Source organism: Pleurodeles waltl, chromosome 6 (assembly GCF_031143425.1).
Source record: "Pleurodeles waltl isolate 20211129_DDA chromosome 6, aPleWal1.hap1.20221129, whole genome shotgun sequence".
Taxonomy (NCBI): domain Eukaryota; kingdom Metazoa; phylum Chordata; class Amphibia; order Caudata; family Salamandridae; genus Pleurodeles; species Pleurodeles waltl.
In genome coordinates, this window is record NC_090445.1 from 82,811,954 (window position 1) to 82,837,934 (window position 25,981).

At 51.4% G+C, this 25,981-nt stretch overlaps 4 non-coding genes across 4 annotated transcripts; all 4 read left to right on the forward strand.

Annotated features, from left to right (window-relative positions):
- Positions 1 to 4,557: 4,557 nt before the first annotated feature.
- Positions 4,558 to 4,630, forward strand: TRNAK-CUU (transfer RNA lysine (anticodon CUU)). The gene has a single exon. It is a non-coding gene; the product is annotated as a tRNA-Lys (tRNA).
- Positions 4,631 to 10,272: 5,642 nt separating this feature from the next.
- On the forward strand, positions 10,273 to 10,345 carry TRNAK-CUU (transfer RNA lysine (anticodon CUU)). Its single transcript has one exon. It is a non-coding gene; the product is annotated as a tRNA-Lys (tRNA).
- A 7,265-nt stretch (positions 10,346 to 17,610) lies between these two features.
- TRNAK-CUU (transfer RNA lysine (anticodon CUU)) lies at positions 17,611 to 17,683 on the forward strand. Its single transcript has one exon. It is a non-coding gene; the product is annotated as a tRNA-Lys (tRNA).
- An 8,075-nt stretch (positions 17,684 to 25,758) lies between these two features.
- Positions 25,759 to 25,831, forward strand: TRNAK-CUU (transfer RNA lysine (anticodon CUU)). The gene has a single exon. It is a non-coding gene; the product is annotated as a tRNA-Lys (tRNA).
- Positions 25,832 to 25,981: the final 150 nt, after the last annotated feature.

Sequence of the window (25,981 nt, forward strand, 5' to 3'; positions counted from 1 at the left end):
TATGCAGAGACTCCTTGCTCCTTTCCAGCTAAGGTGATCATATGCAAGTTTGGACAGTTCAACATTTTTTCCTGTGCCAGACATTTTTTTGAGAGAGTTAAAGTGATAGAAAAAGAGAAAAAAGTTTTCAGAACTTTTTGGAAAGACAGAAAAAAACTTTTTAAACTTTTAAGAACTTTTTGAAAGTTTTAGAAGTACTTTTCAGCACTTAGAAAAGAGTGAAAAGAGGAAATGCAAAACTTTTTGGCTATGTGTATATACACTGACCTTGTTTTGTATATTTTTCTCTTATGAAAAGTACAATGACAAGAGTGGTAAGTAGTCTCAAGCACTTATCCCACCACTGCACAACCAATGTAGGAGGCTGGACTGGCTTGTAGTGAGTACCAAGGGGTACTTGCACCTTGTACCAGGCCCAGTTATCCCTTATTAGTGTATAGGGTGTCTAGCAGCTTAGGCTGATAGATAATGGTAGTTTAGCAGAGCAGCTTAGGCTGAACTAGGAGACGTGTGAAGCTACTACAGTACCACTTAGTGTCATATGCACAATATCATATAAAAACACAATACACAGTTATACTAAAAATAAAGGTACTTTATTTTTATGACAATATGCCAAAGTATCTTAGAGTGTACCCTCAGTGAGAGGATAGGAAATATACACAAGATATATATACACAATAGCAAAAATATGCAGTATAGTCTTAGAAAACAGTGCAAACAATGTATAGTTACAATAGGATGCAATGGGGAGACATAGGGATAGGGGCAACACAAACCATATACTCCAGAAGTGGAATGCGAACCACGAATGGACCCCAAACCTATGTGACCTTGTAGAGGGTCGCTGGGACTATTAGAAAATAGTGAGAGTTAGAAAAATAACCCTCCCCAAGACCCTGAAAAGTGAGTGCAAAGTGCACCAAAGTTCCCCTAAGGACAAAAGAGTCGTGTTAGAGGAATAATGCAGGAAAGACACAAACCAGCAATGCAACAACTGTGGATTTCCAATCTAGGGTACCTGTGGAACAAGGGGACCAAGTCCAAAAGTCACAAGCAAGTCGGAGATGGGCAGATGCCCAGGAAATGCCAGCTGCGGGTGGAAAGAAGCTTCGACTGGACAGAAGAAGCTGAGGTTTCTGCAGGAACGAAAAGGGCTAGAGACTTCCCCTTTGGTGGACGGATCCCACTCGCCTTGGAGAGTCGTGCAGAAGTGTTTTCCCGCCGGAAGGACGCCAACAAGCCTTGCTACACGCAAATCGTGCGTTTGCGTTTTTGGACGCTGCTGGGGCCCAGGAGGGACCAGGAGGTCGCAAATTGGACCTGCAAAGAGAGGGGACGTCGAGCAAGACAAAGAGCCCTCACTGAAGCAGGTAGCACCCGGAGAAGTGCCAGAAACCGGCACTACGAGGATGCGTGAAACGGTGCTTGCCGAAGTTGCACAAAGGAGTCCCACGTCGCCGGAGACCAACTTAGAAAGTCGTGCAATGCAGGTTAGAGTGCCGTGGACCCAGGCTTGGCTGTGCACGAAGGATTTCCGCCGGAAGTGCACAGGGGCCGGAGTAGCTGCAAAGTCGCGGTTCCCAGCAATGCAACCCAGCGAGGTGAGGCAAGGACTTACCTCCACCAAACTTGGGCTGAAGAGTCACTGGACTGTGGGGGTCACTTGGACAGCATCGCTGGATTCGAGGGTCCTCGCTCGTCGTGCTGAGAGGAGACCCAAGGGACCGGTAATGCAGCTTTTTGGTGCCTGCGGTTGCAGGGGGAAGATTCCGTCGACCCACGGGAGATTTCTTCGGAGCTTCTGGTGCAGAGAGGAGGCAGACTACCCCCACAGCATGCACAAGCAGGAAAACAGTCGAGAAGGCGGCAGGATCAGCGTTACAGAGTTGCAGTAGTCGTCTTTGCTACTATGTTGCAGGTTTGCAGGCTTCCAGCGCGGTCAGCGGTCGATTCCTTATCAGAAGGTGAAGAGGGAGATGCAGAGGAACTCGGCTGAGCTCATGCATTCGTTATCTACAGTTTCCCCAGAGACAGAGACCCTAAATAGCCAGAAAAGAGGGTTTGGCTACCTAGGAGAGAGGAAAGGCTACTAACACCTGAAGGAGCCTATCAGCAGGAGTCTCTGACGTCACCTGGTGGCACTGGCCACTCAGAGCAGTCCAGTGTGCCAGCAGCACCTCTGTTTCCAAGATGGCAGAGGTCTGGAGCACACTGGAGGAGCTCTGGACACCTCCCAGGGGAGGTGCAGGTCAGGGGAGTGGTCACTCCCCTTTCCTTTGTCCAGTTTCGCGCCAGAGCAGGGGCTAAGGGGTCCCTGAACCGGTGTAGACTGGCTTATGCAGAATTGGGCACATCTGTGCCCAACAAAGCATTTCCAGAGGCTGGGGGAGGCTACTCCTCCCCTGCCTTCACACCATTTTCCAAAGGGAGAGGGTGTCACACCCTCTCTCAGAGGAAGTTCTTTGTTCTGCCATCCTGGGCCAGGCCTGGCTGGACCCCAGGAGGGCAGCTGCCTGTCTGAGGGGTTGGCAGCAGCAGCAGCTGCAGTGAAACCCCAGGAAGGGCAGTTTGGCAGTACCAGGGTCTGTGCTACAGACCACTGGGACCATGGGATTGTGCCAACTATGCCAGGGTGGCATAGAGGGGGCAATTCCATGATCATAGACATGTTACATGGCCATATTCGGAGTTACCATTGTGAAGCTACATATAGGTAGTGACCTATATGTAGTGCACGCGTGTAATGGTGTCCCCGCACTCACAAAGTTCAGGGAATTGGCCCTGAACAATGTGGGGGCACCTTGGCTAGTGCCAGGGTGCCCTCACACTAAGTAACTTTGCACCTAACCTTTACCAGGTAAAGGTTAGACATATAGGTGACTTATAAGTTACTTAAGTGCAGTGTAAAATGGCTGTGAAATAACGTGGACGTTATTTCACTCAGGCTGCAGTGGCAGGCCTGTGTAAGAATTGTCAGAGCTCCCTATGGGTGGCAAAAGAAATGCTGCAGCCCATAGGGATCTCCTGGAACCCCAATACCCTGGGTACTTCAGTACCATATACTAGGGACTTATAAGGGTGTTCCAGTAAGCCAATGTAAATTGGTAAAAATGGTCACTAGCCTGTCAGTGACAATTTGAAAGTAATGAGAGAGCATAACCACTGAGGTTCTGGTTAGCAGAGCCTCAGTGAGACAGTTAGGCACCACACAGGGAACATATACATGCACACCTATGAGCACTGGGGCCCTGTGTGACAGGGTCCCAGTGACACATACATATAGGCCACAAACCTATGAGCACTGGGGTCCTGACTAGCAGGATCCCAGTGACACATAACAACCATACTGAAAACATAGTGTTTTCACTATGAGCACGGAGGCCTGGCTATCAGGATCCCAGTGAGACAGTGAAAACAGTGACAAACACCCTGACATACACTCACAAACAGGCCAAAAGTGGGGGTAACAAGGCTAGAAAGAGGCTACCTTCTCACAACTGGACATTTAAGTATGTGTCCAGAGACAGGTTGAGATGACAGATGCATGTATGTACAAGAGTGAGCTCCAGAAAGACTGATGGGGACATAAGACTGGGATAGAGCGAGAGATGGAGAAAGAGAAAGGTGCCTGTGTCAAATCAGCAGCAGAGAAAATGAAACAAAGGGGCCTCCTGGGATAACCACACACTACTTCCTCACAAAGAACACACAGAGGGTGTGTGAAATGACATAGGCTCAGCAGCCCGGCTAGCTCAATCGGTAGAGCATGAGACTCTTAATCTCAGGGTCGTGGGTTCGAGCCCCACATTGGGTATGATGCTTTTTAAAGGCTTCTCCATTTTCGGGTTTAACATTAACTCTCACCTTTTTCAGATATTTTGCTGAGGCTTAAAACTACACACACACACATCCTGCAGTTTGCCTCACGAATCCCACAGGACTCCACACAACGCAGCACTTCCCGCCCTGGGAGGCACCGCTGGGAGCGGTCCTAGGCCGAGCCTTTCCTGCGCCCTTTCCTAGCCTGAGCCGCCCGTGCTTACAGCGAGCTCGGAGTCCGCTCCGGTCCGTCCTGTCCCCCCCATCCTTTCAAAAAGAGGAGTTTAAGGTCTCATCCCCGCTGGTGTTATGATTAAAGTAGGTATGAAAACTACTTTATGTCAGCAGCGGGATTTGACCACAGGACTGGGGAAGATACTGCTCTTGAATGTGGCACCTTACACCGCTCGGCCATTCCGGCAGCCTCTGGAACACGGCTCTCGAGGCTGACTGCCACCTCGCGAAACAGGGAGAGTTCACACTCTTCTCTACTGGACATTTAAGCATGTGCCCAGAGACAGGTTGAAAGGACAGATGCATGTATGTACCAGAGTGAGCTCCAGAGAGACTGATGAGGACATAAGACTGGGGTAGAGTGAGAGATGGAGAAAGAGAAAGGTGCCTGTGTCGAGTCAGCAGCAGAGAAAATGAAACAAAGGGGCCTCCTGGGATAACCACACACTACTTCCTCACAAAGAACACACAGAGGGTGTGTGAAATGTCATAGGCACAGCAGCCTGGCTAGCTCAGTCGGTAGAGCATGAGACTCTTAATCTCAGGGTCGTGGGTTCGAACCCCACGTTGGACGTGATGCTTTTTAAAGGCTTTTCCATTTTCGGGTTTAACATTAACTCTCACCTTTTTCAGATATTTCGCTGAGGCTTAAAGCTACACACACACACATCCTGCAGTTTGCCTCACGATTCCCACAGGACTCCACACAACACAGCACTTCCCGCCCTGGGAGGCGCCGCTGGGAGCGGTCCTAGGCCGAGCCTTTCCTGCGCCCTTTCCTAGCCTGAGCCGCCCGTGCTTACAGCGAGCTCTGAGTCCGCTCCGGTCCGTCCTGTCCACCCCCATCCTTTCAAAAAGATGAGTTTTACGGTCTCATCCCCGCTGGTGTTATGATTAAAGTAGGTATGAAAACTACTTTATGTCGGTAGGGGGATTTGGTCACAGGACTGGGGAAGATACTGCTCTTGAATGTGGCACCTTACACCGCTCAGTCATTCCAGCAGCCTCCGGAGCAAGACTCTGGAGGCTGACTGCCACCTCGCGAAACAGGGAGAGTTCACACTGTTCTCTACTGGACATTTAAGCATGTGCCCAGAGACAGGTTGAGAGGACAGATGCATGTATGTACCAGAGTGAGCTCCAGAAAGACTGATGTGGACATAAGACTGGGGTAGAGCGAGAGATGGAGAAAGAGAAAGGTGCCTGTGTCGAGTCAGCAGCAGAGAAAATGAAACAAAGGGGCCTCCTGGGATAACCACACACTACTGCCTCACAAAGAACACAGAGAGGGTGTGTGAGATAAGACAGGCACAGCAGCCCGGCTATCTCAGTCAGTAGCCCATGAGACTCTTAATCTCAGTGTCGTGGGTTCAAGCCCCACGTTGGGTGTGATGCTTTTTAAAGGCTTCTCCATTTTCGGGTTTAACATTAACTCTCACCTTTTTCAGATATTTTGCTGAGGCTTAAAACTACACACACACACACATCCTGCAGTTTGCCTCATGAATTCCACAGGACTCCACACAACGCAGCACTTCCCGCCCTGGGAGGCGCCGCTGGGAGCGGTCCTAGGCCGAGCCTTTCCTGGGCCCTTTTCTAGCCTGAGCCGCCCGTGCTTACAGCGAGCTCGGAGTCCGCTCCGGTCCGTCCTGTCCACCCCCATGCTTTCAAAAAGAGGAGTTTAAGGTCTCATCCCCGTTGGTGTTATGATTAAAGTAGGTATGAAAACTACTTTATGTCAGCAGCGGGATTTGACCACAGGACTGGGGAAGATACTGCTCTTGAATGTGGCGCCTTACACCGCTCGGCCATTCCGGCAGCCTCCGGAACACAGCTCTGGAGGCTGACTGCCCTCTCGCGAAACAGGGAGAGTTCACACTGTTCTCCACTGGACATTTAATTTTGTGCCCAGAGACAGGTTGAGAGGACAGATGCATGTATGTATCAGAGTGAGCTCCAGAGAGACTGATGGGGACATAAGACTGGGGTAGAGCGAGAGATGGAGAAAGAGAAAGGTGCCTGTGTCGAGTCAGCAGCAGAGAAAATGAAACAAAGGGGCCTCCTTGGATAACCACACACTACTGCCTCACAAAGAACACACAGAGGGCGTGTGAAATTATTAAATGCACAGCAGCCCGGCTAGCTCATCCTGTAGAGCATGAGACTCTTAATCTAAGGGTTGTGGGTTCGCGCCCCACGTTGGCTGTGATGCTTTTTAAAGGCTTCTCCATTTTCGGGTTTAACATTAACTCTCACCTTTTTCAGATATTTCGCTGAGGCTTAAAACTACACACACACACACACATCCTGCAGTTTGCCTCACGATTCCCACAGGACTCCACACAACGAACAACTTCCCACCCTGGGAGGCGCCGCTGGCAGCGGTCCTAGGCCGAGCCTTTCCTGCGCCCTTTCCTAGCCTGAGCCGCCCGTGCTTACAGCGAGCTCTGAGTCCGCTCCGGTCCGTCCTGTCCCCCCCCCATCCTTTCAAAAAGAGGAGTTTAAGGTCTCATCCCCGCTGGTGTTATGATTAAAGTAGGTATGAAAACTACTTTATGTCAGCAGCTGGATTTGACCACAGGACTCGGGAAGATACTGCTCTTGAATGTGGCGCCTTACACCGCTCGTCCATTCCGGCAGCCTCCGGAACACGGCTCTGGAGGCTGACTGCCACCTCGCGAAACAGGGAGAGTTCACACTGTTCTCTACTGGACATTTAAGCATGTGCCCAGAGACAGGTTGAGAGGACAGATGCATGTATGTACCAGAGTGAGCTCCAGAAAGACTGATGGGGACATAAGACTGGGGTAGAGCGAGAGATGGAGAAAGAGAAAGGTGCCTGTGTCGAGTCAGCAGCAGAGAAAATGAAACAAAGGGGCCTCCTGGGATAACCACACACTACTGCCTCACAAAGAACACACAGAGGGCGTGTAAAATAAGACAGGCACAGGAGCCCGGCTAGCTCAGTCGGTAGCACATGAGACTCTTAATCTCAGGGTCGTGGGTTCAAGCCACACGTTGGGCTAGATGCTTTTTAAAGGCTTCTCCATTTTCGGGTTTAACATTAACTCTCACCTTTTTCAGATATTTCGCTGAGGCTTATAACTACACACACACACATCCTGCAGTTTGCCTCACGATTCCCACAGGACTCCACACAACGCAGCACTTCCCGCCCTGGGAGGCGCCGCTGGGAGCGGTCCTAGGCCGATCCTTTTTCTGCGCCCTTTCCTAGCCTGAGCCGCCCGTGCTTACAGCGAGCTCGGAGTCCGCTCCGGTCCGTCCTGTCCCCCCCCCCGTCCTTTCAAAAAGAGGAGTTTAAGGTCTCATCCCCGCTGGTGTTATGATTAAAGTAGGTATGAAAACTACTTTATGTCAGCAGCGGGATTTGACCACGGGACTGGGGAAGATACTACTCTTGAATGTGGCACCTTACACCACTCGACCATTCCGGCAGCCTCCAGAGCACGGCTCTGGAAGCTGACTGCCACCTCGTGAAACAGGGAGAGTTCACACTGTTCTATACTGGACATTTAAGTATGTGCCCAGAGACAGGTTGAGAGGACAGATGCATGTATGTACCAGAGTGAGCTCAAGAGAGACTGATGGGGACATAAGACTGGGATAGAGCGAGAGATGGAGAAAGAGAAAGGTGCCTGTGTCAAATCAGCAGCAGAGAAAATGAAACAAAGGGGCCTCCTGGGATAACCACACACTACTTCCTCACAAAGAACACACAGAGGGTGTGTGAAATGACATTGGCTCAGCAGCCCGGCTAGCTCAATCGCTAGAGCATGAGACTCTTAATCTCAGGGTTGTGGGTTCGAGCCCCACGTTGGGTGTGATGCTTTTTAAAGGCTTCTCCATTTTCGGGTTTAACATTAACTCTCACCTTTTTCAGATATTTTGCTGAGGCTTAAAACTACACACACACACATCCTGCAGTTTGCCTCACGAATCCCACAGGACTCCACACAACGCAGCACTTCCCGCCCTGGGAGGCGCTGCTGGGAGCGGTCCTAGGCCGAGCCTTTCCTGCGCCCTTTTCTAGCCTGAGCCGCCCGTGCTTACAGCGAGCTCGGAGTCCACTCCGGTCCGTCCTGTCCACCCACATCCTTTCAAAATGAGGAGTTTTACGGTCTCATCCCGGCTGGTGTTATGATTAAAGTAGGTATGAAAACTACTTTATGTCTGCAGCAGGATTTGACCACGGGACTGGGGAAGATACTGCTCTTGAATGTGGCGCCTTACACCGCTCGGCCATTCCGGCAGCCTCCAGAAAACAGCTCTGGAGGCTGACTGCCACCTCGCGAAACAGGGTGAGTTCACACTGTTCTCTACTGGACATTTAAGTATGTGCCCAGAGACAGGTTGAGAGGACAGATGCATGTATGTACCAGAGTGAGCTACAGAGAGACTGATGAGGACATAAGACTGGGGTAGAGCGAGAGATGGAGAAAGAGAAAGGTGCCTGTGTCGAGTCAGCAGCAGAGAAAATGAAACAAAGGGGCCTCCTGGGATAACCACACACTACTTCCTCACAAAGAACACACAGAGGGTGTGTGAAATGACATAGGCACAGCAGCCCGGCTAGCTCAGTCGGTACAACATGAGACTCTTAATCTCAGGGTCGTGGGTTCAAGCCCCACGTTGGGTGTGATGCTTTTTAAAGGCTTCTCCATTTTCGGGTTTAACATTAACTCTCACCTTTTTCAGATATTTCGCTGAGGCTTAAAACTCCACACACACACATCCTGCAGTTTGCCTCACGATTCCCACAGGACTCCACACAACGCAGCACTTCCCGCCCTGGGAGGGGTCGCTGGGAGCGGTCCTAGGCCGAGCCTTTCCTGCGCCCTTTCCTAGCCTGAGCCGCCCGTGCTTACAGCGAGCTCGAAGTCCGCTCCGGTCTTTTCTGTCCCCCCCCATCCTTTCAAAAAGAGGAGTTTAAGGTCTCATCCCCGCTGGTGGTATGATTAAAGTAGGTATGAAAACTACTTTATGTCAGCAGCGGGATTTGACCACAGGATTGGGGAAGATACTGCTCTTGAATGTGGCGCCTTACACCGCTCGGCCATTCCAGCAGCCTCCGGAGCACGGCTCTCGAGGCTGAATGCCACCTCGCGAAACAGGGAGAGTTCACACTCTTCTCTACTGGACATTTAAGCATGTGCCCAGAGACAGGTTGAAAGGACAGATGCATGTATGTACCAGAGTGAGCTCCAGAGAGACTGATGAGGACATAAGACTGGGGTAGAGCGAGAGATGGTGAAAGAGAAAGGTGCCTGTGTCGAGTCAGCAGCAGAGAAAATGAAACAAAGGGGCCTCCTAGGATAACCACACACTACTTCCTCACAAAGAACACACAGAGGGTGTGTGAAATTTCATGGTTACAGCAGCCCGGCTAGCTCAGTCAGTAGAGCATGATACTCTTAATCTCAGGGTCGTGGGTTCAAGCCCACGTTGGGCATGATGCTTTTTAAAGGCTTCTCCATTGTCGGGTATAACATTAACTCTCACCTTTTTCAGATATTTTGCTGAGGCTTAAAACTACACACACACACACACATCCTGCAGTTTGCCTCACAATTCCCACAGGACTCCACACAACGAAGAACTTCCCGCCCTGGGAGGTGCCGCTGGGAGCGGTCCTAAGCCGAGCCTTTCCTGCGCCCTTTCCTAGCCTGAGCCGCCCGCGCTTACAGCGAGCTCGGAGTCCGCTCCGGTCCGTTCTGTCCCCCCCCCATCCTTTCAAAAAGAGGAGTTTAAGGTCTCATCTCCGCTGGTGTTATGATTAAAGTAGGTATGAAAGCTACTTTATGTCAGCAGCGGGATTTGACCACAGGACTGGGGAAGATACTGCTCTTAAATGTAGCACCTTACACCACTCGGCCATTCCGGCAGCCTCTGTAACACGGCTCTGGAGGCTGACTGCCACCTCGCGAAACAGGGAGAGTTCACACTCTTCTCTACTGGACATTTAAGCATGTGCCCAGAGACAGGTTGAGAGGACAGATGCATGTATGTACCAGAGTGAGCTCCAGAGAGACTGATGGGGACATAAGACTGGGGTAGAGCGAGAGATGGAGAAAGAGAAAGGTGCCTGTGTCGAGTCAGCAGCAGAGAAAATGAAACAAAGGGGCCTCCTGGGATAACCACACACTACTTCCTCACAAAGAACACACAGAGGATGTGTGAAATGTCATACGCACAGCAGCCTGGCTAGCTCAGTAGGTAGAGCATGAGACTCTTAATCTCAGGGTCGTGGGTTCGAACCCCACGTTGGGCGTGATGCTTTTTAAAGGCTTTTCCATTTTCGGGTTTAACATTAACTCTCACCTTTTTCAGATATTTCGCTGAGGCTTAAAGCTACACACACACACATCCTGCAGTTTGCCTCACGATTCCCACAGGACTCCACACGACCCAGCACTTCCCGCCCTGGGAGGCGCCGCTGGGAGCGGTCCTAGGCCGAGCCTTTCCTGCGCCCTTTCCTAGCCTGAGCCGCCCGTGCTTACAGCGAGCTCTGAGTCCGCTCCGGTCCGTCCTGTCCACCCCCATCCTTTCAAAAAGAGGAGTTTTACGGTCTCATCCCCGCTGGTGTTATGATTAAAATAGGTATGAAAACTACTTTATGTCGGTAGGGGGATTTGATCACAGGACTGGGGAAGATACTGCTCTTGAATGTGGCACCTTATACCGCTCAGTCATTCCGGCAGCCTCCGGAGCAAGACTCTGGAGGCTGACTGCCACCTCGCGAAACAGGGAGAGTTCACACTGTTCTCTACTGGACATTTAAGCATGTGCCCAGAGACAGGTTGAGAGGACAGATGCATGTATGTACCAGAGTGAGCTCCAGAGAGACTGGTGAGGACATAAGACTGGGGTAGAGCGAGAGATGGAGAAGAGAAAGGTGCCTGTGTCGAGTCAGCAGCAGAGAAAATGAAACAAAGGGGCCTCCTGGGATAACCACACACTACTTCCTCACAAAGAACACACAGAGGGTGTGTGAAATGACATAGGCACAGCAGCCCGGCTAGCTCAATCGGTAGAGCATGAGACTCTTAATCTCAGGGTCGTGGGTTCGAGCCCCACATTGGGTGTGATGCTTTTTAAAGGCTTCTCCATTTTCGGGTTTAACATTAACTCTCACCTTTTTCAGATATTTTGCTGAGGCTTAAAACTACACACACACACACATCCTGCAGTTTGCCTCACCAATCCCACAGGACTTCACACAACGCAGCACTTCCCGCCCTGGGAGGCGCCGCTGGGAGCGGTCCTAGGCCGAGCCTTTCCTGCGCCCTTTTCTAGCCTGAGCCGCCCGTGCTTACAGCGAGCTCGGAGTCCGCTCCGGTCCATCCTGTCCACCCCCATCCTTTCAAAATGAGGAGTTTTACGGTCTCATCCCGGCTGGTGTTATGATTAAAGTAGGTATGAAAAATACTTTATATCTGTAGCGGGAATTGATCACAGGACTGGGGAAGATACGGCTTTTGAATGTGGCACCTTACACCGCTCAGCCATTCCGGCAGCCTCTGGAAAACAGCTCTGGAGGCTGACTGCCACCTCGCGAAACAGGGAGAGTTCACACTGTTCTCTACTGGACATTTAAGTATGTGCCCAGAGACAGGTTGAGAGGACAGATGCATGTATGTACCAGAGTGAGCTACAGAGAGACTGATGAGGTCATAAGACTGGGGTAGAGCGAGAGATGGAGAAAGAGAAAGCTGCCTGTGTCAAGTCAGCAGCAGAGAAAATGAAACAAAGGGGCCTCCTGGGATAACCACACACTACTTCCTCACAAAGAACACACAGAGGGTGTGTGAAATGACATAGGCACAGCAGCCCGGCTCGCTCAGTCGGTAGAGCATGAGACTCTTAATCTCAGGGTTGTGGGTTCAAGCCCCACGTTGGGCGTGATGCTTTTTAAAGGCTTCTCCATTTTCGGGTTTAACATTAACTCTCACCTTTTTCAGATATTTTGGTGAGGGTTAAAACTACACACACACACATCCTGCAGTTTGCCTCACGATTCCCACAGGACTCCACACAACGCAGCACTTCCCGCCCTGGGAGGCGCCGCTGGGAGCGGTCCTAGGCCGAGCCTTTCCTGCGCCCTTTCCTAGCCTGAGCCGCCCGTGCTTACAGCGAGCTCGGAGTCCGCTCCGGTCCGTCCTGTCCCCCCCATCCTTTCAAAAAGAGGAGTTTAAGGTCTCATCCCCGCTGGTGTTATGATTAAAGTAGGTATGAAAACTACTTTTTGTCAGCAGCGGGATTTGACCACAGGACTGGGGAAGATACTGCTCTTGAATGTGGCACCTTACACCGCTCGGCCATTCCGGCAGCCTCTGGGACACGGCTCTCGAGGCTGACTGCCACCTCGCGAAACAGGGAGAGTTCACACTCTTCTCTACTGGACATTTAAGCATGTACCCAGAGACAGGTTGAAAGGACAGATGCATGTATGTACCAGAGTGAGCTCCAGAGAGACTGATGAGGACATATGACTGGGGTAGAGTGAGAGATGGAGAAAGAGAAAGGTGCCTGTGTCGAGTCAGCAGCAGAGAAAATGAAACAAAGGGGCCTCCTGGGATAACCACACACTACTTCCTCACAAAGAACACACAGAGGGTGTGTGAAATGTCATATGCACAGCAGCCCGGCTAGCTCAGTCGGTAGAGCATGAGACTCTTAATCTCAGGGTCATGGGTTCGAACCCCACGTTGGACGTGATGCTTTTTAAAGGCTTTTCCATTTTCGGGTTTAACATTAACTCTCACCTTTTTCAGATATTTCGCTGAGGCTTAAATCTACACACACACACATCCTGCAGTTTGCCTCACGATTCCCACAGGACTCCACACAACACAGCACTTCCCGCCCTGGGAGGCGCCGCTGGGAGCGGTCCTAGGCCGAGCCTTTCCTGCGCCCTTTCCTAGCCTGAGCCGCCCGTGCTTACAGCGAGCTCTGAGTCCGCTCCGGTCCGTCCTGTCCACCCCCATCCTTTCAAAAAGAGGAGTTTTACGGTCTCATCCCCACTGGTGTTATGATTAAAGTAGGTATGAAAACTACTTTATGTCGGTAGGGGGATTTGGTCACAGGACTGGGGAAGATACTGCTCTTGAATGTGGCACCTTACACCGCTCAGTCATTCCAGCAGCCTCCGGAGCAAGACTCTGGAGGCTGACTGCCACCTCGCGAAACAGGGAGAGTTCACACTGTTCTCTACTGGACATTTAAGCATGTGCCCAGAGACAGGTTGAGAGGACAGATGCATGTATGTACCAGAGTGAGCTCCAGAAAGACTGATGTGGACATAAGACTGGGGTAGAGCGAGAGATGGGGAAAGAGAAAGGTGCCTGTGTCGAGTCAGCAGCAGAGAAAATGAAACAAAGGGGCCTCCTGGGATAACCACACACTACTGCCTCACAAAGAACACACAGAGGGTGTGTGAGATAAGACAGGCACAGCAGCCCGGCTATCTCAGTCAGTAGCGCATGAGACTCTTAATCTCAGTGTCGTGGGTTCAAGCCCCACGTTGGGTGTGATGCTTTTTAAAGGCTTCTCCATTTTCGGGTTTAACATTAACTCTCACCTTTTTCAGATATTTTGCTGAGGCTTAAAACTACACACACACACATCCTGCAGTTTGCCTCACGATTCCCACAGGACTCCACACAACACAGCACTTCCCGCCCTGGGAGGCGCCGCTGGGAGCGGTCCTAGGCCGAGCCTTTCCTGCGCCCTTTCCTAGCCTGAGCCGCCCGTGCTTACAGCGAGCTCTGAGTCCGCTCCGGTCCGTCCTGTCCACCCCCATCCTTTCAAAAAGATGAGTTTTACGGTCTCATCCCCGCTGGTGTTATGATTAAAGTAGGTATGAAAACTACTTTATGTCGGTAGGGGGATTTGGTCACAGGACTGGGGAAGATACTGCTCTTGAATGTGGCACCTTACACCGCTCAGTCATTCCAGCAGCCTCCGGAGCAAGACTCTGGAGGCTGACTGCCACCTCGCGAAACAGGGAGAGTTCACACTGTTCTCTACTGGACATTTAAGCATGTGCCCAGAGACAGGTTGAGAGGACAGATGCATGTATGTACCAGAGTGAGCTCCAGAAAGACTGATGTGGACATAAGACTGGGGTAGAGCGAGAGATGGAGAAAGAGAAAGGTGCCTGTGTCGAGTCAGCAGCAGAGAAAATGAAACAAAGGGGCCTCCTGGGATAACCACACACTACTGCCTCACAAAGAACACAGAGAGGGTGTGTGAGATAAGACAGGCACAGCAGCCCGGCTATCTCAGTCAGTAGCCCATGAGACTCTTAATCTCAGTGTCGTGGGTTCAAGCCCCACGTTGGGTGTGATGCTTTTTAAAGGCTTCTCCATTTTCGGGTTTAACATTAACTCTCACCTTTTTCAGATATTTTGCTGAGGCTTAAAACTACACACACACACACATCCTGCAGTTTGCCTCATGAATTCCACAGGACTCCACACAACGCAGCACTTCCCGCCCTGGGAGGCGCCGCTGGGAGCGGTCCTAGGCCGAGCCTTTCCTGGGCCCTTTTCTAGCCTGAGCCGCCCGTGCTTACAGCGAGCTCGGAGTCCGCTCCGGTCCGTCCTGTCCACCCCCATGCTTTCAAAAAGAGGAGTTTAAGGTCTCATCCCCGTTGGTGTTATGATTAAAGTAGGTATGAAAACTACTTTATGTCAGCAGCGGGATTTGACCACAGGACTGGGGAAGATACTGCTCTTGAATGTGGCGCCTTACACCGCTCGGCCATTCCGGCAGCCTCCGGAACACAGCTCTGGAGGCTGACTGCCCTCTCGCGAAACAGGGAGAGTTCACACTGTTCTCCACTGGACATTTAATTTTGTGCCCAGAGACAGGTTGAGAGGACAGATGCATGTATGTATCAGAGTGAGCTCCAGAGAGACTGATGGGGACATAAGACTGGGGTAGAGCGAGAGATGGAGAAAGAGAAAGGTGCCTGTGTCGAGTCAGCAGCAGAGAAAATGAAACAAAGGGGCCTCCTTGGATAACCACACACTACTGCCTCACAAAGAACACACAGAGGGCGTGTGAAATTATTAAATGCACAGCAGCCCGGCTAGCTCATCCTGTAGAGCATGAGACTCTTAATCTCAGGGTTGTGGGTTCGAGCCCCACGTTGGGTGTGATGCTTTTTAAAGGCTTCTCCATTTTCGGGTTTAACATTAACTCTCACCTTTTTCAGATATTTTGCTGAGGCTTAAAACTACACACACACACATCCTGCAGTTTGCCTCACGAATCCCACAGGACTCCACACAACGCAGCACTTCCCGCCCTGGGAGGCGCTGCTGGGAGCGGTCCTAGGCCGAGCCTTTCCTGCGCCCTTTTCTAGCCTGAGCCGCCCGTGCTTACAGCGAGCTCGGAGTCCACTCCGGTCCGTCCTGTCCACCCACATCCTTTCAAAATGAGGAGTTTTACGGTCTCATCCCGGCTGGTGTTATGATTAAAGTAGGTATGAAAACTACTTTATGTCTGCAGCAGGATTTGACCACGGGACTGGGGAAGATACTGCTCTTGAATGTGGCGCCTTACACCGCTCGGCCATTCCGGCAGCCTCCAGAAAACAGCTCTGGAGGCTGACTGCCACCTCGCGAAACAGGGTGAGTTCACACTGTTCTCTACTGGACATTTAAGTATGTGCCCAGAGACAGGTTGAGAGGACAGATGCATGTATGTACCAGAGTGAGCTACAGAGAGACTGATGAGGACATAAGACTGGGGTAGAGCGAGAGATGGAGAAAGAGAAAGGTGCCTGTGTCGAGTCAGCAGCAGAGAAAATGAAACAAAGGGGCCTCCTGGGATAACCACACACTACTTCCTCACAAAGAACACACAGAGGGTGTGTGAAATGACATAGGCACAGCAGCCCGGCTAGCTCAGTCGGTACAACATGAGACTCTTAATCTCAGGGTCGTGGGTTCAAGCCCCACGTTGGGTGTGATGCTTTTTAAAGGCTTCTCCATTTTCGGGTTTAACATTAACTCTCACCTTTTTCAGATATTTCGCTGAGGCTTAAAACTCCACACACACACATCCTGCAGTTTGCCTCACGATTCCCACAGGACTCCACACAACGCAGCACTTCCCGCCCTGGGAGGGGTCGCTGGGAGCGGTCCTAGGCCGAGCCTTTCCTGCGCCCTTTCCTAGCCTGAGCCGCCCGTGCTTACAGCGAGCTCGAAGTCCGCTCCGGTCTTTTCTGTCCCCCCCCATCCTTTCAAAAAGAGGAGTTTAAGGTCTCATCCCCGCTGGTGGTATGATTAAAGTAGGTATGAAAACTACTTTATGTCAGCAGCGGGATTTGACCACAGGATTGGGGAAGATACTGCTCTTGAATGTGGCGCCTTACACCGCTCGGCCATTCCAGCAGCCTCCGGAGCACGGCTCTCGAGGCTGAATGCCACCTCGCGAAACAGGGAGAGTTCACACTCTTCTCTACTGGACATTTAAGCATGTGCCCAGAGACAGGTTGAAAGGACAGATGCATGTATGTACCAGAGTGAGCTCCAGAGAGACTGATGAGGACATAAGACTGGGGTAGAGCGAGAGATGGTGAAAGAGAAAGGTGCCTGTGTCGAGTCAGCAGCAGAGAAAATGAAACAAAGGGGCCTCCTAGGATAACCACACACTACTTCCTCACAAAGAACACACAGAGGGTGTGTGAAATTTCATGGTTACAGCAGCCCGGCTAGCTCAGTCAGTAGAGCATGATACTCTTAATCTCAGGGTCGTGGGTTCAAGCCCACGTTGGGCATGATGCTTTTTAAAGGCTTCTCCATTGTCGGGTATAACATTAACTCTCACCTTTTTCAGATATTTTGCTGAGGCTTAAAACTACACACACACACACACATCCTGCAGTTTGCCTCACAATTCCCACAGGACTCCACACAACGAAGAACTTCCCGCCCTGGGAGGTGCCGCTGGGAGCGGTCCTAAGCCGAGCCTTTCCTGCGCCCTTTCCTAGCCTGAGCCGCCCGCGCTTACAGCGAGCTCGGAGTCCGCTCCGGTCCGTTCTGTCCCCCCCCCATCCTTTCAAAAAGAGGAGTTTAAGGTCTCATCTCCGCTGGTGTTATGATTAAAGTAGGTATGAAAACTACTTTATGTCAGCAGCGGGATTTGACCACAGGACTGGGGAAGATACTGCTCTTAAATGTAGCACCTTACACCACTCGGCCATTCCGGCAGCCTCTGTAACACGGCTCTGGAGGCTGACTGCCACCTCGCGAAACAGGGAGAGTTCACACTCTTCTCTACTGGACATTTAAGCATGTGCCCAGAGACAGGTTGAGAGGACAGATGCATGTATGTACCAGAGTGAGCTCCAGAGAGACTGATGGGGACATAAGACTGGGGTAGAGCGAGAGATGGAGAAAGAGAAAGGTGCCTGTGTCGAGTCAGCAGCAGAGAAAATGAAACAAAGGGGCCTCCTGGGATAACCACACACTACTTCCTCACAAAGAACACACAGAGGATGTGTGAAATGTCATACGCACAGCAGCCTGGCTAGCTCAGTAGGTAGAGCATGAGACTCTTAATCTCAGGGTCGTGGGTTCGAACCCCACGTTGGGCGTGATGCTTTTTAAAGGCTTTTCCATTTTCGGGTTTAACATTAACTCTCACCTTTTTCAGATATTTCGCTGAGGCTTAAAGCTACACACACACACATCCTGCAGTTTGCCTCACGATTCCCACAGGACTCCACACGACCCAGCACTTCCCGCCCTGGGAGGCGCCGCTGGGAGCGGTCCTAGGCCGAGCCTTTCCTGCGCCCTTTCCTAGCCTGAGCCGCCCGTGCTTACAGCGAGCTCTGAGTCCGCTCCGGTCCGTCCTGTCCACCCCCATCCTTTCAAAAAGAGGAGTTTTACGGTCTCATCCCCGCTGGTGTTATGATTAAAATAGGTATGAAAACTACTTTATGTCGGTAGGGGGATTTGATCACAGGACTGGGGAAGATACTGCTCTTGAATGTGGCACCTTATACCGCTCAGTCATTCCGGCAGCCTCCGGAGCAAGACTCTGGAGGCTGACTGCCACCTCGCGAAACAGGGAGAGTTCACACTGTTCTCTACTGGACATTTAAGCATGTGCCCAGAGACAGGTTGAGAGGACAGATGCATGTATGTACCAGAGTGAGCTCCAGAGAGACTGGTGAGGACATAAGACTGGGGTAGAGCGAGAGATGGAGAAGAGAAAGGTGCCTGTGTCGAGTCAGCAGCAGAGAAAATGAAACAAAGGGGCCTCCTGGGATAACCACACACTACTTCCTCACAAAGAACACACAGAGGGTGTGTGAAATGACATAGGCACAGCAGCCCGGCTAGCTCAATCGGTAGAGCATGAGACTCTTAATCTCAGGGTCGTGGGTTCGAGCCCCACATTGGGTGTGATGCTTTTTAAAGGCTTCTCCATTTTCGGGTTTAACATTAACTCTCACCTTTTTCAGATATTTTGCTGAGGCTTAAAACTACACACACACACACATCCTGCAGTTTGCCTCACCAATCCCACAGGACTTCACACAACGCAGCACTTCCCGCCCTGGGAGGCGCCGCTGGGAGCGGTCCTAGGCCGAGCCTTTCCTGCGCCCTTTTCTAGCCTGAGCCGCCCGTGCTTACAGCGAGCTCGGAGTCCGCTCCGGTCCATCCTGTCCACCCCCATCCTTTCAAAATGAGGAGTTTTACGGTCTCATCCCGGCTGGTGTTATGATTAAAGTAGGTATGAAAAATACTTTATATCTGTAGCGGGAATTGATCACAGGACTGGGGAAGATACGGCTTTTGAATGTGGCACCTTACACCGCTCAGCCATTCCGGCAGCCTCTGGAAAACAGCTCTGGAGGCTGACTGCCACCTCGCGAAACAGGGAGAGTTCACACTGTTCTCTACTGGACATTTAAGTATGTGCCCAGAGACAGGTTGAGAGGACAGATGCATGTATGTACCAGAGTGAGCTACAGAGAGACTGATGAGGTCATAAGACTGGGGTAGAGCGAGAGATGGAGAAAGAGAAAGCTGCCTGTGTCAAGTCAGCAGCAGAGAAAATGAAACAAAGGGGCCTCCTGGGATAACCACACACTACTTCCTCACAAAGAACACACAGAGGGTGTGTGAAATGACATAGGCACAGCAGCCCGGCTCGCTCAGTCGGTAGAGCATGAGACTCTTAATCTCAGGGTTGTGGGTTCAAGCCCCACGTTGGGCGTGATGCTTTTTAAAGGCTTCTCCATTTTCGGGTTTAACATTAACTCTCACCTTTTTCAGATATTTTGGTGAGGGTTAAAACTACACACACACACATCCTGCAGTTTGCCTCACGATTCCCACAGGACTCCACACAACGCAGCACTTCCCGCCCTGGGAGGCGCCGCTGGGAGCGGTCCTAGGCCGAGCCTTTCCTGCGCCCTTTCCTAGCCTGAGCCGCCCGTGCTTACAGCGAGCTCGGAGTCCGCTCCGGTCCGTCCTGTCCCCCCCATCCTTTCAAAAAGAGGAGTTTAAGGTCTCATCCCCGCTGGTGTTATGATTAAAGTAGGTATGAAAACTACTTTTTGTCAGCAGCGGGATTTGACCACAGGACTGGGGAAGATACTGCTCTTGAATGTGGCACCTTACACCGCTCGGCCATTCCGGCAGCCTCTGGGACACGGCTCTCGAGGCTGACTGCCACCTCGCGAAACAGGGAGAGTTCACACTCTTCTCTACTGGACATTTAAGCATGTACCCAGAGACAGGTTGAAAGGACAGATGCATGTATGTACCAGAGTGAGCTCCAGAGAGACTGATGAGGACATATGACTGGGGTAGAGTGAGAGATGGAGAAAGAGAAAGGTGCCTGTGTCGAGTCAGCAGCAGAGAAAATGAAACAAAGGGGCCTCCTGGGATAACCACACACTACTTCCTCACAAAGAACACACAGAGGGTGTGTGAAATGTCATATGCACAGCAGCCCGGCTAGCTCAGTCGGTAGAGCATGAGACTCTTAATCTCAGGGTCATGGGTTCGAACCCCACGTTGGACGTGATGCTTTTTAAAGGCTTTTCCATTTTCGGGTTTAACATTAACTCTCACCTTTTTCAGATATTTCGCTGAGGCTTAAATCTACACACACACACATCCTGCAGTTTGCCTCACGATTCCCACAGGACTCCACACAACACAGCACTTCCCGCCCTGGGAGGCGCCGCTGGGAGCGGTCCTAGGCCGAGCCTTTCCTGCGCCCTTTCCTAGCCTGAGCCGCCCGTGCTTACAGCGAGCTCTGAGTCCGCTCCGGTCCGTCCTGTCCACCCCCATCCTTTCAAAAAGAGGAGTTTTACGGTCTCATCCCCACTGGTGTTATGATTAAAGTAGGTATGAAAACTACTTTATGTCGGTAGGGGGATTTGGTCACAGGACTGGGGAAGATACTGCTCTTGAATGTGGCACCTTACACCGCTCAGTCATTCCAGCAGCCTCCGGAGCAAGACTCTGGAGGCTGACTGCCACCTCGCGAAACAGGGAGAGTTCACACTGTTCTCTACTGGACATTTAAGCATGTGCCCAGAGACAGGTTGAGAGGACAGATGCATGTATGTACCAGAGTGAGCTCCAGAAAGACTGATGTGGACATAAGACTGGGGTAGAGCGAGAGATGGGGAAAGAGAAAGGTGCCTGTGTCGAGTCAGCAGCAGAGAAAATGAAACAAAGGGGCCTCCTGGGATAACCACACACTACTGCCTCACAAAGAACACACAGAGGGTGTGTGAGATAAGACAGGCACAGCAGCCCGGCTATCTCAGTCAGTAGCGCATGAGACTCTTAATCTCAGTGTCGTGGGTTCAAGCCCCACGTTGGGTGTGATGCTTTTTAAAGGCTTCTCCATTTTCGGGTTTAACATTAACTCTCACCTTTTTCAGATATTTTGCTGAGGCTTAAAACTACACACACACACATCCTGCAGTTTGCCTCACGAATTCCACAGGACTCCACACAACGCAGCACTTCCCGCCCTGGGAGGCGCCGCTGGGAGCGGTCCTAGGCCGAGCCTTTCCTGGGCCCTTTTCTAGCCTGAGCCGCCCGTGCTTACAGCGAGCTCGGAGTCCGCTCCGGTCCGTCCTGTCCACCCCCATCCTTTCAAAAAGAGGAGTTTAAGGTCTCATCCCCGTTGGTGTTATGATTAAAGTAGGTATGAAAACTACTTTATGTCAGCAGCGGGATTTGACCACAGGACTGGGGAAGATACTGCTCTTGAATGTGGCGCCTTACACCGCTCGGCCATTCCGGCAGCCTCCGGAACACAGCTCTGGAGGCTGACTGCCCCCTCGCGAAACAGGGAGAGTTCACACTGTTCTCCACTGGACATTTAATTATGTGCCCAGAGACAGGTTGAGAGGACAGATGCATGTATGTATCAGAGTGAGCTCCAGAGAGACTGATGGGGACATAAGACTGGGGTAGAGCGAGAGATGGAGAAAGAGAAAGGTGCCTGTGTCGAGTCAGCAGCAGAGAAAATGAAACAAAGGGGCCTCCTTGGATAACCACACACTACTTCCTCACAAAGAACACACAGAGGGTGTGTGAAATTATTAAATGCACAGCATCCCGGCTAGCTCATCCTGTAAAGCATGAGACTCTTAATCTAAAGGTTGTGGGTTCGTGCCCCACGTTGGCCGTGATGCTTTTTAAAGGCTTCTCCATTTTCGGGTTTAACATTAACTCTCACCTTTTTCAGATATTTCGCTGAGGCTTAAAACTACACACACACACATCCTGCAGTTTGCCTCACGATTCCCACAGGACTCCACACAACGAACAACTTCCCACCCTGGGAGGCGCCGCTGGCAGCGGTCCTAGGCCGAGCCTTTCCTGCGCCCTTTCCTAGCCTGAGCCGCCCGTGCTTACAGCGAGCTCGGAGTCCGCTCCGGTCCGTCCTGTCCCCCCCCATCCTTTCAAAAAGAGGAGTTTAAGGTCTCATCCCCGCTGGTGTTATGATTAAAGTAGGTATGAAAACTACTTTATGTCAGCAGCTGGATTTGACCACAGGACTCGGGAAGATACTGCTCTTGAATGTGGCGCCTTACACCGCTCGTCCATTCCGGCAGCCTCCGGAACACGTCTCTGGAGGCTGACTGCCACCTCGCGAAACAGGGAGAGTTCACACTGTTCTCTACTGGACATTTAAGCATGTGCCCAGAGACAGGTTGAGAGGACAGATGCATGTATGTACCAGAGTGAGCTCCAGAAAGACTGATGGGGACATAAGACTGGGGTAGAGCGAGAGATGGAGAAAGAGAAAGGTGCCTGTGTCGAGTCAGCAGCAGAGAAAATGAAACAAAGGGGCCTCCTGGGATAACCACACACTACTGCCTCACAAAGAACACACAGAGGGCGTGTAAAATAAGACAGGCACAGCAGCCCGGCTAGCTCAGTCGGTAGCACATGAGACTCTTAATCTCAGGGTCGTGGGTTCAAGCCCCACGTTGGGCTAGATGCTTTTTAAAGGCTTCTCCATTTTCGGGTTTAACATTAACTCTCACCTTTTTCAGATATTTTGCTGAGGCTTATAACTACACACACACACATCCTGCAGTTTGCCTCACGATTCCCACAGGACTCCACACAACGCAGCACTTCCCGCCCTGGGAGGCGCCGCTGGGAGCGGTCCTAGGCCGAGCCTTTTTTCTGCGCCCTTTCCTAGAATGAGCCGCCCGTGCTTACAGCGAGCTCGGAGTCCGCTCCAGTCCGTCCTGTGCCCCCCCCCGTCCTTTCAAAAAGAGGAGTTTAAGGTCTCATCCCCGCTGGTGTTATGATTAAAGTAGGTATGAAAACTACTTTATGTCAGCAGCGGGATTTGACCACGGGACTGGGGAAGATACTGCTCTTGAATGTGGCACCTTACACCACTCGACCATTCCGGCAGCCTCCAGAGCACGGCTCTGGAAGCTGACTGCCAGCTCGTGAAACAGGGAGAGTTCACACTGTTCTATACTGGACATTTAAGTATGTGCCCAGAGACAGGTTGAGAGGACAGATGCATGTATGTACCAGAGTGAGCTCAAGAGAGACTGATGGGGACATAAGACTGGGATAGAGCGAGAGATGGAGAAAGAGAAAGGTGCCTGTGTCAAATCAGCAGCAGAGAAAATGAAACAAAGGGGCCTCCTGGGATAACCACACACTACTTCCTCACAAAGAACACACAGAGGGTGTGTGAAATAACAGGCTCAGCAGCCTGGCTAGCTCAATCGGTAGAGCATGAGACTCTTAATCTCAGGGTTGTGGGTTCGAGCCCCACGTTGGGTGTGATGCTTTTTAAAGGCTTCTCCATTTTCGGGTTTAACATTAACTCTCACCTTTTTCAGATATTTTGCTGAGGCTTAAAACTACACACACACACATCCTGCAGTTTGCCTCACGAATCCCACAGGACTCCACACAACGCAGCACTTCCCGCCCTGGGAGGCGCCGCTGGGAGCGGTCCTAGGCCGAGCCTTTCCTGCGCCCTTTTCTAGCCTGAGCCGCCCGTGCTTACAGCGAGTTCGGAGTCCACTCCGGTCCGTCCTGTCCACCCCCATCCTTTCAAAATGAGGAGTTTTACGGTCTCATCCCGGCTGGTGTTATCATTAAAGTAGGTATGAAAACTACTTTATGTCTGCAGCGGGATTTGACCACGGGACTGGGGAAGATACTGCTCTTGAATGTGGCGCCTTACACCGCTCGGCCATTCCGGCAGCTTCCAGAAAACAGCTCTGGAGGCTGACTGCCACCTCGCGAAACAGGGTGAGTTCACACTGTTCTCTACTGGACATTTAAGTATGTGCCCAGAGACAGGTTGAGAGGACAGATGCATGTATGTACCAGAGTGAGCTACAGAGAGACTGATGAGGACATAAGACTGGGGTAGAGCGAGAGATGGAGAAAGAGAAAGGTGCCTGTGTCGAGTCAGCAGCAGAGAAAATGAAACAAAGGGGCCTCCTGGGATAACCACACACTACTGCCTCACAAAGAACACACAGAGGGTGTGTGAGATAAGACAGGCACAGCAGCCCGGCTATCTCAGTCAGTAGCGCATGAGACTCTTAATCTCAGTGTCGTGGGTTCAAGCCCCACGTTGGGAGTGATGCTTTTTAAAGGCTTCTCCATTTTCGGGTTTAACATTAACTCTCACCTTTTTCAGATATTTTGCTGAGGCTTAAAACTACACACACACACATCCTGCAGTTTGCCTCACGAATTCCACAGGACTCCACACAACGCAGCACTTCCCGCCCTGGGAGGCGCCGCTGGGAGCGGTCCTAGGCCGAGCCTTTCCTGGGCCCTTTTCTAGCCTGAGCCGCCCGTGCTTACAGCGAGCTCGGAGTCCGCTCCGGTCCGTCCTGTCCACCCGCATCCTTTCAAAAAGAGGAGTTTAATGTCTCATCCCCGTTGGTGTTATGATTAAAGTAGGTATGAAAACTACTTTATGTCAGCAGCGGGTTTTGACCACAGGACTGGGGAAGATACTGCTCTTGAATGTGGCGCCTTACACCGCTCGGCCATTCCGGCAGCCTCCGGAACACAGCTCTGGAGGCTGACTGCCCCCTCGCGAAACAGGGAGAGTTCACACTGTTCTCCACTGGACATTTAATTATGTGCCCAGAGACAGGTTGAGAGGACAGATGCATGTATGTATCAGAGTGAGCTCCAGAGAGACTGATGGGGACATAAGACTGGGGTAGAGCGAGAGATGGAGAAAGAGAAAGGTGCCTGTGTCGAGTCAGCAGCAGAGAAAATGAAACAAAGGGGCCTCCTTGGATAACCACACACTACTTCCTCACAAAGAACACACAGAGGGTGTGTGAAATTATTAAATGCACAGCATCCCGGCTAGCTCATCCTGTAGAGCATGAGACTCTTAATCTAAAGGTTGTGGGTTTGTGCCCCACGTTGGCCGTGATGCTTTTTAAAGGCTTCTCCATTTTCGGGTTTAACATTAACTCTCACCTTTTTCAGATATTTCGCTGAGGCTTAAAACTACACACACACACATCCTGCAGTTTGCCTCACGATTCCCACAGGACTCCACACAACGAACAACTTCCCACCCTGGGAGGCGCCGCTGGCAGCGGTCCTAGGCCGAGCCTTTCCTGCGCCCTTTCCTAGCCTGAGCCGCCCGTGCTTACAGCGAGCTCGGAGTCCGCTCCGGTCCGTCCTGTCGCCCCCCATCCTTTCAAAAAGAGGAGTTTAAGGTCTCATCCCCGCTGGTGTTATGATTAAAGTAGGTATGAAAACTACTTTATGTCAGCAGCTGGATTTGACCACAGGACTCGGGAAGATACTGCTCTTGAATGTGGCGCCTTACACCGCTCGTCCATTCCGGCAGCCTCCGGAACACGGCTCTGGAGGCTGACTGCCACCTCGCGAAACAGGGAGAGTTTACTCTGTTCTCTACTGGACATTTAAGCATGTGCCCAGAGACAGGTTGAGAGGACAGATGCATGTATGTACCAGAGTGAGCTCCAGAAAGACTGATGGGGACATAAGACTGGGGTAGAGCGAGAGATGGAGAAAGAGAAAGGTGCCTGTGTCGAGTCAGCAGCAGAGAAAATGAAACAAAGGGGCCTCCTGGGATAACCACACACTACTTCCTCACAAAGAACACATAGAGGATGTGTGAAATGTCATAGGCACAGCAGCCTGGCTAGCTCAGTAGGTAGAGCATGAGACTCTTAATCTCAGGGTCGTGGGTTCGAACCCCACGTTGGGCGTGATGCTTTTTAAAGGCTTTTCCATTTTCGGGTTTAACATTAACTCTCACCTTTTTCAGATATTTCGCTGAGGCTTAAAGCTACACACACACACATCCTGCAGTTTGCCTCACGATTCCCACAGGACTCCACACGACCCAGCACTTCCCG